Below are 12155 nucleotides of genomic sequence, written 5' to 3'. Positions count from 1 at the left end.
TAAAAGTCGTAGTCAACTAACTTGCACTAAGTTAATTCTTATGTACTCAGCAATATTTTGAAATTGTTCATAATGGTTTCACTTGTGCAATTATTTATCTGTTTGTTCTTCTGAAATGACTCTTGACAGTTATATTAACAAGTATGTAAAGATCAATACAACATACTTTTATCAGGAGTCATTTCTAAGTGAGTCGGCTGACGTATCGCGTTTGTGACCAATTAGTCCAATTTCGAGTTCAAATGGAGGACAATTTCTAACGGATGTAACCGAGAAGCAGTTTGGATTCCGCTTTAAGCTTATGTAACCCCTTCTAGCATAACTCGGTTGTTGCATTATAACACGAAGGAGAAACAAACTTATTTCTGTCCATATGTGATATAAATACATAGAGCAAATTATTTAAACAAACATAAAAAAGTTTAAACCCCCCAAGTTTTTTTTTTTTAATATATATATATATAAATAAAAACTATGGTTTTTGCCAACCCTGGTATGTAGTATGTTTGCAGAAAAGCTTAGCGATTGGCTTAGGTTCTGCAGGTGGGAGCAGAATAGCAGGTTAGAAATGTGTTAGGTTAGGTTAATTAAATACCTTTAATAAACTTCCATACTTTCGTTGCATTTATCCTGCTCCTAGCTGAGGAACTGAATCCTCGAAATATAATATTAGTAGTTTGTTTGGGGGCAAAGAGGAGTTTTTGTCTTTCACTTCTGTATGGAACACTGGACTTTCGAAGAACATAACCTACTACTAACGTGGGCTCTGAAGAAGGACGACCGAGGCTTGAATTTGATGCATTTGGTGGAGGCGCAGACCGTCTTATAAAATCTACTCTCACAGTGTAGGTTTCTCCCACTAGTATCTCTTCCAAGAAACCTGATTACAGGACCAGCCACCAATCCCGGCTCGGGATAAGTAGGAGTATGTTTCATCCCGTTAGGACAATTGACTTACTCGATAGCGTTTTTCTAGGTTTTCTAAGGGTCGTTCCTCATCAGCGAGACTAGAGGTCATAGCCTGACCATTCCGAAAGTTAATATTTATTGGGAAGGTTCTATTTTTTCTTCGGGGGGCGCGGTGGCTCAGTGGTAGAGCGTTCACCTCCGGTGCTTGGGGTCCCTGGTTCGATCCCAGCTCGCGCCGTGTGGACTTTGTGGTGGGCAAACACCGTGCTCGTGGGTTTTCTCGGGGTTCTCCCGTTTCCTCCCACTTTCTTCATTCCACCATTTCATTCATTTCTCATAATTACCGTCTCCTTTAGCCTAACCGGCATAACCGTGGGACGTAAAACTCAAATATTTCATTTCATTTTTTTTTTTTTCTATTTTTTCTTCGATGGTTAGGTACCAAATGTCAGGGAAATATCTCCGTTGGTTGCTTGTGTATTGCCTTTCAAAGAGAGACCACTCACCTCTTCTCCGCGTGCGAAAGTGCAAAGGTGCTAGGTTTGCCCAGCGTTTTTGGAAGTTGTAGTAGACATAAAGACCTAGCCTTGTACACACGTGGACAACTTTTGACGCTGATTTGGAATGTTACTAATTAGCCGTTTAAGCATACCTCAGTATAGATGCAAGTCTTGACAGTTGGCAAAAAAGTATTTGCACAATTCAGGGATCTCACATTGAACACACCATAACGTTGTGAATGCATCACTTCAATCACAACTTGGAGGGATGATTCCCACCTGTGATGCCGATATGTGGATTAAATTCAGTTGCTACTGCTCCACTAAATCCAAAGGTAAGCACCTGCAAAGTTGGCCAAAGTCTCGTAGATGCAAATTTTTGGCTATCTGGGGTACAATATCTGAAGTGTATATGCTGTGCATTATTATTTTTATTTTCACGGGTGGAAAGAGCGTGCTTCAAGCTTAAGAATCCTGTGTCTTAATGATTAATAGTTTCAAACTTGTGACCCTTGATGAAAGTTTGTATAAGTGAGGTTTATGTGTTCAGTGAGTACAGGGTGAGAAAAGATAATAGAAAATGATTGTATTGTACTGAACATACGTAACGACAAATATGCTTATCAATTTAAAGCATAAACATAACATTAATATGAGTAGAAACAAACATAGTAAATTTACGAAACGTGCGATATACTGAATAATCAGTTCAATTTTTGGCTACATAGGGATGCAATCTTGTCTTCTACACATTCTAAATAAGTGTAGTCCTTCTAATGATATTGTTGATTGTGCGTCTAACAGGGTTTGAAAAAACCCGGGTATTTTTGAAAAAGTCCAACCAACCTGGGCCCATGTGGGTTTTTTCGGGTTTAATTAGGTTTTTTCGAAATATTTCAATGTCTTTGGGGTAAAAATGTTAAAATATGATTTACATTTCAAGATTGTCATTGTCACAACTTGCAACATTTTTCTATTCTCTGCTGTTTTGAAAAAAATGGCCGCCATTTTGAATTTTTTTATTGGACAGCCGAAAAATCTATACAGCAAATTTAGAATGTCTCGTGCTTCTACCCTCAAAATTTGAACTTAAAAAGTCCGAAAATTGTACCCTGTAGCATGGATACACGCTATTTTGAATAATGGCCGCCATTTTGAAATTTTATGCCGCCAAAATATATACAGCTAATTTAGTCTCTCGTTCTTTTACTCTGAAAATTTCAACTTGAAAGACCGAAAACTGCCCTTTGTAGCGTGGATATCCGCTATATTTTTTTTAAAGAGCCATTTTGTAATTTTACGTTCGTATGCCGCCAAAATCTATGCAGAAAATTTAGAGTGTCTCCAGTTTGTATCCTGAAAATTTAAAAGACGGAAAGTTGAACACTGTGTAGTACAGGCAGACAAACGAACAAATGTAGATCATCCCATGAGCCTGAGTGACGTTCGGCAAATATGAATACCAAATAGCTATATTATTTTGAAACAAAGACATAATTTATCAAAATGTCTTATATGAAATAAATATTTTTCAACGTAAAATAAATGGTTTTATTGTTGAAGTTCACTTTCGATGCTTTGTGCGTTCAATTACGGGAATTTCCCGAGCACTTGTTGCAAGACGGTTCTTTTCTAGTTTTTGCTAACTATGGAAAGTAGAAAAACCGCACCCCCGCAAAATTCCCTATGATATAGGTCTAAGTGTAACGTACTTCTGTTCGGACCCCTTCCCCCATGGGAAGGAAAATACTATCGTGAACAAAAGTGCATTAGCACCTGTATTCTGCATATCCTTAGTACATTCAATAATAAGCTTAATGCTATAAATTAGGAATGGCCAAAATTTTCCGGATTCCTGAAATTTCACTTATTCAGAAATTTTTCCGAATTTCAGAATTGGCCATCCTTACTATAAATGAGAAACTGAAATCGGCATTGATCATTTTTTTTTTTTTTTTTTTTTTTTTTTTTTTTTTTTGTATTTATCACCACTTCTTTAAAATTATCGAAACAAATGAATAAATTAATCTTTACGTGACAATTTTGGATTTGGAAAATGAAATTTATTCTTTAAACTTACACATCAACTACAGGAAATTGCTTTAAGAAGTCCTTTTTTTTTTTTTACTCTCAATAAATGTATAAAGTTCCTTACAAATAAATTTCAAATTTTCCGTGATACAGTCCCTGTCATCTCTTCAAAATTATGTAAGCAGATGAACAAAATATATTAATCTTTGATAGATGGTGAAAGGTGAGTTTTGGATTTACAGAATGAAAGTTACTTTTTAACTCTATACTTTGAACTAGATACAAGTTTGAAAAAACCGGCCATATATGGGCTGGTACGAAGTTTGCACCGGTCACCGGCTTTAATCAAAATAACAGCAATATTTCCGGCCAGGTCGGTGAAAAACCAACCCTATTCTTTTCCGAAAAATTAATTTAAAACAATTAACAAAGATAGGCCTATAATTCATAATTTATAAAGTAAATGTTTCAAAATGTAATAAACGAAATTAAATATCTTCCAGCGTAAAATAAATAGCTTTATTGTTGAAGTATTCACTTCCGATGATTTGCGCATTCCATTGCGGGAATTTCCCGAACACTTCTTTCACGACAGGTTTTCCCTGAAAATGAAGCTTGCTTTACTGTACATCGAAACTTCAATTAATACTGAAGTTTGAATTCAGCACTTGAAATAGTAAGTTATGTAGTCTTGGGAGCTCCGAGCATTAAGTTTCTTAATTTTGACAAGAAATTTATGCTATTGCTGGTGTTGATTCTACAGAATGCTTATTTGAAGGGTAGCAACAAATGACTGTTGTTGGAAAACCAAATTGTTATTGTTGGAAAACCAAATTGTTGTTGTTGGAAAACCAAATTTTACTGAATACTTTTGTTACCACCAAAGGTAAGGAATAATACTAATAGTTTTACTAATGTATTTACATATTTACTGTTAGTACCGGCACCTATGACCGTCAACGTATGAGGGATAACGTCTCTCGGCGGCGCCGAGTCAGCAAGCACACTATTCACGGAAAGTATTTTTCTAAAATATAGAATTGCTTATTTTACTTCAAATAGGCTATAAGCATAATCCACACATTAATTTGTTCTATAATTATCTCAAGCTAAGGGGAGTTTTTTTTTTTTTTTTTATTCATTCATTCAGTTTATTCAGAACTTTATAAAGGTCTTATGTTGAATGTTGTTGTCTACCTTAAAATGAGAGCATCTAATTCGCCCAAAGAAAGTTCAAAATTTGATAAAAATAACTTTCAATGTGATCACCTTAGTTGTAGCAATAATATACTAACAAAAATCTCAAAAAAACAGGTGAGTTTTAAGGCGGGTTTTTTCAGGTGGGTCCAACCCGAAAAAACCCGCTGGGTTTTTTCGGGCTGGGCCCGCTTGGGCAAACCCTGGCGTCTAAGGTCATAAATATTTGTTGCTTTAGAATCCAACTATTATTTTGAACAGTTGCTGCAGTAACTATGAATGCTACATCATCATTGAATTCTCGGCTGAATTCTGATCTGATTGAAACCAATGGGCTTAAATTGGTGATTTTCTCTTGTTCAAGGAATTGTGTGTCCCCTGGCAAACTGAATTCTTTCTTCATCAACCTGAATGTGCTTAATGTTCCGTATCACTTGGGAAAAAAAAATCTTTATGCCTAGAATATTGTCATGGCAGAATTTGAACAAATCATGTAGAATAAATATTTGGTCATCTAAGGGTTTCTGTAAACTACCACGAGCTACTAGGATTTTTGTTGTTCCTCCAATGCTGTTTTGAGATTTTCCTTGGTTTGTTCCTAAAATATTCTTTTCAACAGTTATGCTAAAGCCCTCTTCATGCAGACATAAGCTAATGAATTTTTTATACTGAACACCTGATTTTAATAAATGTTCACTGGCAATAAATGTTCTTGATTATTTGTGTCTTTGCTTTGAACTCAATTAAACGCATTAGAAGAGCATGTACAGTGATGGTATCATGACGAAGGCAGTTACTGATAGCACACATGTGTTAATATTCCGAATTTTGTTTCCACCAACATAGATGACAAAGGGATGCATTGTAGGTGACTGTTCTCCCAATAAAATCCTTAGGCTGTAGCTTGCGAAACAAATAAGTAACCTTCTATAGTAAAGATTCCTGATTCCTCTTCTGGTTAGTTTTTTTTTTTTTTTTTTTTTATTTTATTTCTTTTATATAGTAGCAGGATTGGCGAAAACCATGGTTTTTATTGAAAATACCAAAAAACCCGTTTTTTTTTTTGTTTAAACCAGGTTTTTTGATTTAAATAATTTGCTCTATGTATTTATATCACATATGGACAGAAATAAGTTTGTTTGACCTTGGTGTTATTATGCAACAACCGAGTTATGCTGGAAGGGGTTACATATACCCTAAGCTTAAAGCGGAGTCCAGACCATTTCTCGATTTAATCCGAAACAAATTGTCCTCCATTTAAACTCGAAACCGGGACTAATTAGCCACAAATGCGATACGTCTGCCGACACACTCATGAAGGACTCCTGATAAAACAACGTTGTACTGATCTTTACATACTTTTAATATAATTGTCTAATTGTCAACAGTCATTTGAGAAGGACAAAAAGATAAACAGTTGCATAAATGAAGCCATTATACAGAATTACATATGAACAATTTCGAAATACTTCAGAGTACAGAAGAAGTAATTAAGTCCAAGTTAGTTCACTACAACTTTTATTAGTCCAAGTTAAAGGAATGCAACGACTTAGTTTGCATATCAGCAAGAAAAGTGAATAAAGGTAGAATTATTTGAGTCCGCTTTGGCTCTGACCCATTTATACATAAATAGATACCAAAGATACTTCTGATTTCAGCAAATGCCTCTCGTGGGGTTTGTATGCTCCTCGCTAAAAAAGTACCGTATTTCGATGTATTCTATCAATGGTAAACATTACTAAAACGAAACAGTATTGAGAATTTTTCTTTGATTGCAATTGCATAACAATAATAACAAACTATAAAAAAATCACAAAAGAAACATTCATAAACTTATATGTGTAAAAAAAAAAAAAAAAGAAAAAAAAAGTTGCTTTTGTAGTATAATCTCTGAGTAATGAATGGGGAATTTAGGTCTGAATATAATGCGAATAACATGCGGGAGTGACACCTGATAACCCACAAATGTGTGTTCATCAAGATTTTAGTACACTTATATTTTTACGAACATTTTTCGTTTTTTGGTTTAAACCATTTTTTAAACAGCTGGTTTAAACCACCTTGATTTAAACCAGTCAACCCTGTGTAGTAGTATTGAATTTCTTGTTTAGCGGTTGGTTTCTCATCTGTATACAGTATTAGATTAGATATATTTCCTTAGTTATCTATCTTCTTACCAGATAAATAATAATTAGTATAAATTAGCACCGTCCATATCAATTCAGGCAGGGGGTTATCTTGACAGTCAATTTAGATGTTAAAATTCAGAAGGTAACAAAATAATATTTTTTTGTTTTGTCCTGAAAAAAATAATCCCTTACTCGAGATACAGGAGATACGCGAGAAATAGAAGATACGCTATATCTAGTATACGAATTTCGGCGAAATATTAAAATGCTCTATCTCTGGAACGGTTCTAGATATTTTTTGTTGCTTTTTCTTTTATTTCTAAAATAATAATTTATATCTAGAAGAGATAGTGAAAAAAAGCCTACATAATAAAGACGCTCTTTTGGTAGGATGTAGAATGATTTGGTGTATATGGTTTGCACATGATGTAGCACTTGTTCCGGAATCTGAAAAGAAAATCAATAAGATGTTAAAAAATTTGAGGAATGACTTTGAAGTATAAAGGTTAGAAAAACAAAAGCCATGAAGAAAGAAAAAAAAAATCGATCTCAAATCCAGAAGTAGGAGGGAAGAAATTAGAATAGAAGACTAGTTCTCGATATCTGGGTAGAATTATTACTGATGATATGAAGTGTGAATGTGAAATAAAAGCAAGGATAGGACTGGCGAAAGAAGCCTTTAGGAGGGAGAAAATACTATTTTGTGGGGCCTTGAATAAAACTGAGAAAAAGACTAATAAAATGCTTCCTATGGAGTATTGTACTGTATGGAGCCGAAATATGGACATTACGTAAAAGTGACGATAAGAATGGAGAAAATTAGCTGGATCGAGTGGAAAACGAATGAGAGGGTGTTAAAAATGGTGGGGCAGAAAAGAACAGTTTTAAATTTTATTGAAAAGAGGAAGAGAAACGAGTTAAGACATTGGCTAAGAAGGGACTGTATCACTGAGGGACGTGCTAGAGGGTATGGTGGCAGGACAGAGAGGGAGGAGCGAAGGAGATTATAGTTAATGGACGATATTAAATCAGAAAAATCATATGGAAAGATGAACAGGTTAGCTGGAAACTGTGGAGTATGGAACTTCTCAGTTGCAGTAAGCAATCTGCCAATAAAGACCTTTATAAATATATCCCCACATTCTTGTGATGTTACCGCCTAAAGTTTTTTTTTTTTTAATCAGTATTTTTTTAAATGCTAATTCCAAAGATTCTGTTTCTTTTTACTGGCGATCAGTACTATAGGCCTACGGTAATACATTCCCTGAAAAGGAAAACTTCCACTTTTGAATTTAACAGTTTTGTAAGTAATGTTCATGTTTTAACTTCCGTTACTAATGTCTTGATTCTGATTTTTAATTTTTAAAAAAAAAATTATTGTTATTATTTTTTTGTATCAGAAACAGATTCCAAAAATTCTGAGAATTAAACAGAAGTTGTAAATTTTATCTGGAAGGTGAATCGGACTGTTTTCACCAGAACGCCAACAAAAAACACTATCACTATAGCATTTGCATGAAAAGTGGTGAAAGTGAAAAGATACATGATCCGCAGTATTACGGAAATTTTCCACCATACATAGGAAGGGCTATTCGGTATTCATTATTGGAAGATCAAACTTTTATGCACTACGACTTAAGTGAGTGGTCGCGCCCACCTAGAGACATCTGATATGTGTGTATTGTGCCAAGTTTCAACTTTCGTGGTAACTGAAGATTTTGTTTAAAGCGACATGTAACACCTAGATCGGACGTGTAAAGTCGTTAATAGTCTAATGTATGAAAGACTTTTTCTTTTCCAGAAATGTAGTGACTGCCTTAGAAAAATAGGACTCACCTTGCAGTCACTTGGTCTGGAAAATAGTAGGTAACTCCTTTGAGGAAATATATGTAACATGTGAGAAAAATACTGTTGCCTTTGATACCTTAATTGACGAAATTGGGAAAGCAATAATACATCAACATCTGAAGGAATTTCAACAATACATTGCAGAAATGAAGGGACGTGTAGAGGATAAACATCTATGCTTAATGGTTGACTGATTTTACTGAAAACTGGTCTGTGGTTCTGCCACAAGAAGTATAAGGATATTATTAGAGTAATGACCAAGTTTCAATTTTTACAGGAGTCACATAATTTCAAAACAAGAAAAGTGTTGGGTTATCAGTTATGACGGTGAACACGACTCAGCATATGCATGGTTGGCAATACGCAAAATTCTTCAAGAGCTGCAATCACAGGCGGAAAAGATGATCATTATTTCTGATAGTGGCCCTACCCACGTCAAGCGTCTTTATGAACTGCTTAAATTGAATGAGTCGCTTGTGCCAATGGAGCCTCCTGAAGCACCACGTTACAAAACATGATTTTTCTAGCCCAAATGCAGCTGCAATTCAGAATGGCGAGGATTTTACAAGAGTGGCAAAATCATACACATCAACAACCTTCTTCCTGTTGCCCAAAGAGGAAGTTAAGAATTCCGCCAGCAGAAAATAGAAGAATGAACCAAACTAATTGTGTGAAATGAATGACAAAATCACATATCTGGACTCATAGTGATGGGCGAATAGACTTTAAAGAACAAGAGAAAAATTTTCATTTCTCCAACCAAGATCTCAGAAACAGCAAGAGAATATTCAGGTGAGTCACAACTTACAAAAAGAGATATATGTGATCTCTGTGTATGACTGTGAACATGGCTTACACAGGTTATAGTATCATTTGTGAGTTAAATGAAACCGTGAACTTTATGCTACCATATGGCCCAGCTGTTGATATAGATTTCCATCTGTAAAGCCTATTATAGACGATCAAATATTCCATCATGTATTATTGTACCATATATTTCATCAAAGTGGAATTTAAACGTGTACGATACTAAATTGTATGCAACTTTTGGGTTGGTTACGACATTTGGTACAATTGTTCTTAAATAGAACTTGTACTATTTCTTTCCAACATTGTATCAAAGAAAACAAACGAAAATTGAAATATGGTGGCACTAAAATTGAGTATGACGTGGACACGGAAAACAGTTGATATTCTTTTGATGCATACTAGCAGTAATCTGTTTTGTATGACTATAAAAATAAAGAATAGTAGGGCTAAGTACATCAGGTGACCTCCCAAAATTGGTATAGATTAAGAATATACCATGAAATTAAAAACAAATATTTTTTCTTTCACTTTTCTGGATTTAAATGATTTCTTAACACGTTCGGGTATGTTAACACGTTTGGCGCATGCTCAGATCATTACGTACAAATTTACAATATGCGTGCATATGATGTGTCCGAAATGATTATATGCTATCTTATTATATGTAATGTTTCTTAGGAGTTGCACTCATGAGTGCAGATTCACTTTACGAGGACTTTCCTTACGATATAAATACGTGTCGGACGAATACCATTAAAAAAAAAGAAAAGAAAAGCATTTTACGTTAGGTGGGCATTAAAAGCGAGGATGATATTTAACCGATCCAGAGCAGAAGCACAGCAAGGGACCCACGAGTTAGCGCAGGGTGGGTTCACAAGAGGCAGGGGCATCAGTGACAGAGGGTGGGCGCGTAAATGAAGGTAGTGCGAAAAATACTTGATGTTGCATAAAAACGCATAGGTTAGAGCACGTGTAATATTTTCGCATTTTTAAATATAAATTAGTGGTTTCCTACACTGTGAAAAATTCCTCCGGAATTAATATCCTACGAAATCCTCTTTAATATGTACTCTCTCTCTAACTGCAAAACCTAACATTTTTATAACGGACTATTTATTCTTTAATCAGTGCCTCGAAAATTAACTGAATTAGACGAAATTTAAGCATCGGACCAATAAGTACAATATAGATTCATACGTATTTATTAACAAGAAAGGAAGCATGAAAATAAAAAGTATTTGGGAATAGCAGTAAAAAAGGGAAGTGAGACAGAAGTAACTGTGAGTAGTCATTCCGTTCACTTCTATAACCTTATTCATTATAGTTACAGCAAAAATCTACACACATACGTTCAAGTAACATAACAACTGAATGAAGAAAAATAAACACATGAGGGGCCGCGGTGGCTCAGTGGTAGAGCGTTCACCTCTGGTGCTAGGGGGCTCGGGTTCAAACCCTGCTCCCACCAAGTGGACTTTGTGGTGGACAAACACCGTGTGCGTGGGTTTTCTCGGGGTTCTCCCGTTTCCTCCCACTTTCTTCATTCCACCATTTCATTCATATCTCATCATTACCGTCTTCTTTAGCCTAACCGGCATAATCGTGGGAAGTAAAACTCAAAAATTTCATTTTCAATAAACAAATGAGCAAGGATAGGTCTATTCATCTTTATATGTGATCGTTTATAATGGGCGCGAAAGTTTTAGCCAACTTATTTGACCAAATTACCATCAAAGAAGAGTTTGATACAATATTTGATGGAAAACTATGACGATGTATAATAGGCGTAAGACAGCAACACCAACCATCAGTGCTCACTTCCAATTCACGATGTTTTAAAGATAGTGGGTGCCCCAGTTCCTATTGGTTCAACAGGAAGACATCGCTCATTATCAAAGGAAGACACCGATGCAGTTGAATATATTTTCAGTTTATTGAATTACTAATTGAGTGCACAGAAGCAGTATGCTTTGCAACCTGTAGTATGTTTTGGAACTTGCACATATATTTTGGAAGCTGTAATATGTTACTTATGTATTTGCAGTATTAAAATGCCATGTGAAATAAGACTAAATTTTGATTTAAAATTTTTGGAACTGAAAAAAAAAAAAAAAAAAAATCGAAAGAAACCGAGAAGTTCAGAAGACTACAGCACGTGGACTTGGACACATCTTTCCTTTGGAGGGTGTTAGTTTAATCAGTAAACTTTTATCTTTCAAATGAAACAAACAGCAACAAAATTTTTTGAACCGTTCTAGAGACAGAGCATTATAATATTTTGCCGAAATTCGCACATGAGAAATGGCGCCCGAAGCACGATATTTGGCGGCCCATATTTCAGGCCACTAATTTTTTGAGACAGATCAAAGCAACAATTTTAGGAATGATCAAAAAAACCGATCAAAAGATTGCGATCTTGTCCAATAGGCCTAATTAGTTTTTGGATCAGAGGCCACAAAATTTTTGAACGGTCACTTTTTTTTTTTTTTTAAATTTTTTTAACGGAATAAGCACATCATACTGAGTTTGGGTTTGGCTACACTGTATGTAGTTCTCCAGATATAGGGCGTACAAGAAAATTTTTGATAGAAATATATTGGATCTTTGGATTGGATCTTACTGTTCATTAGAAAATGATTATACATATGTGAAAAGATAGACCCGAGATAAGACTTTAGATTTTAGAAAACTTCTCGATAAATGACTGCTTTTCCTTGGCAAAGTCGCGTTT

At 35.1% G+C, this 12155-nt stretch overlaps 1 protein-coding gene across 1 annotated transcript in view; it reads left to right on the top strand.

The window, feature by feature from the left end:
• Nucleotides 1-12155, top strand: part of LOC145675811 (uncharacterized) — a 124920-nt gene that overhangs the window by 1897 nt on the left and 110868 nt on the right. The window lies entirely within an intron of this gene.

This window comes from Thermobia domestica, chromosome 2 (genome assembly GCF_964235325.1).
Source record: "Thermobia domestica chromosome 2, izTheDome1.hap1.1, whole genome shotgun sequence".
In the NCBI taxonomy this organism is placed as follows: Eukaryota; Metazoa; Arthropoda; class Insecta; order Zygentoma; family Lepismatidae; genus Thermobia; species Thermobia domestica.
The sequence above is the reverse complement of the archived record's forward strand: the minus strand, read 5'-3'. Positions and strand labels throughout refer to the sequence as shown.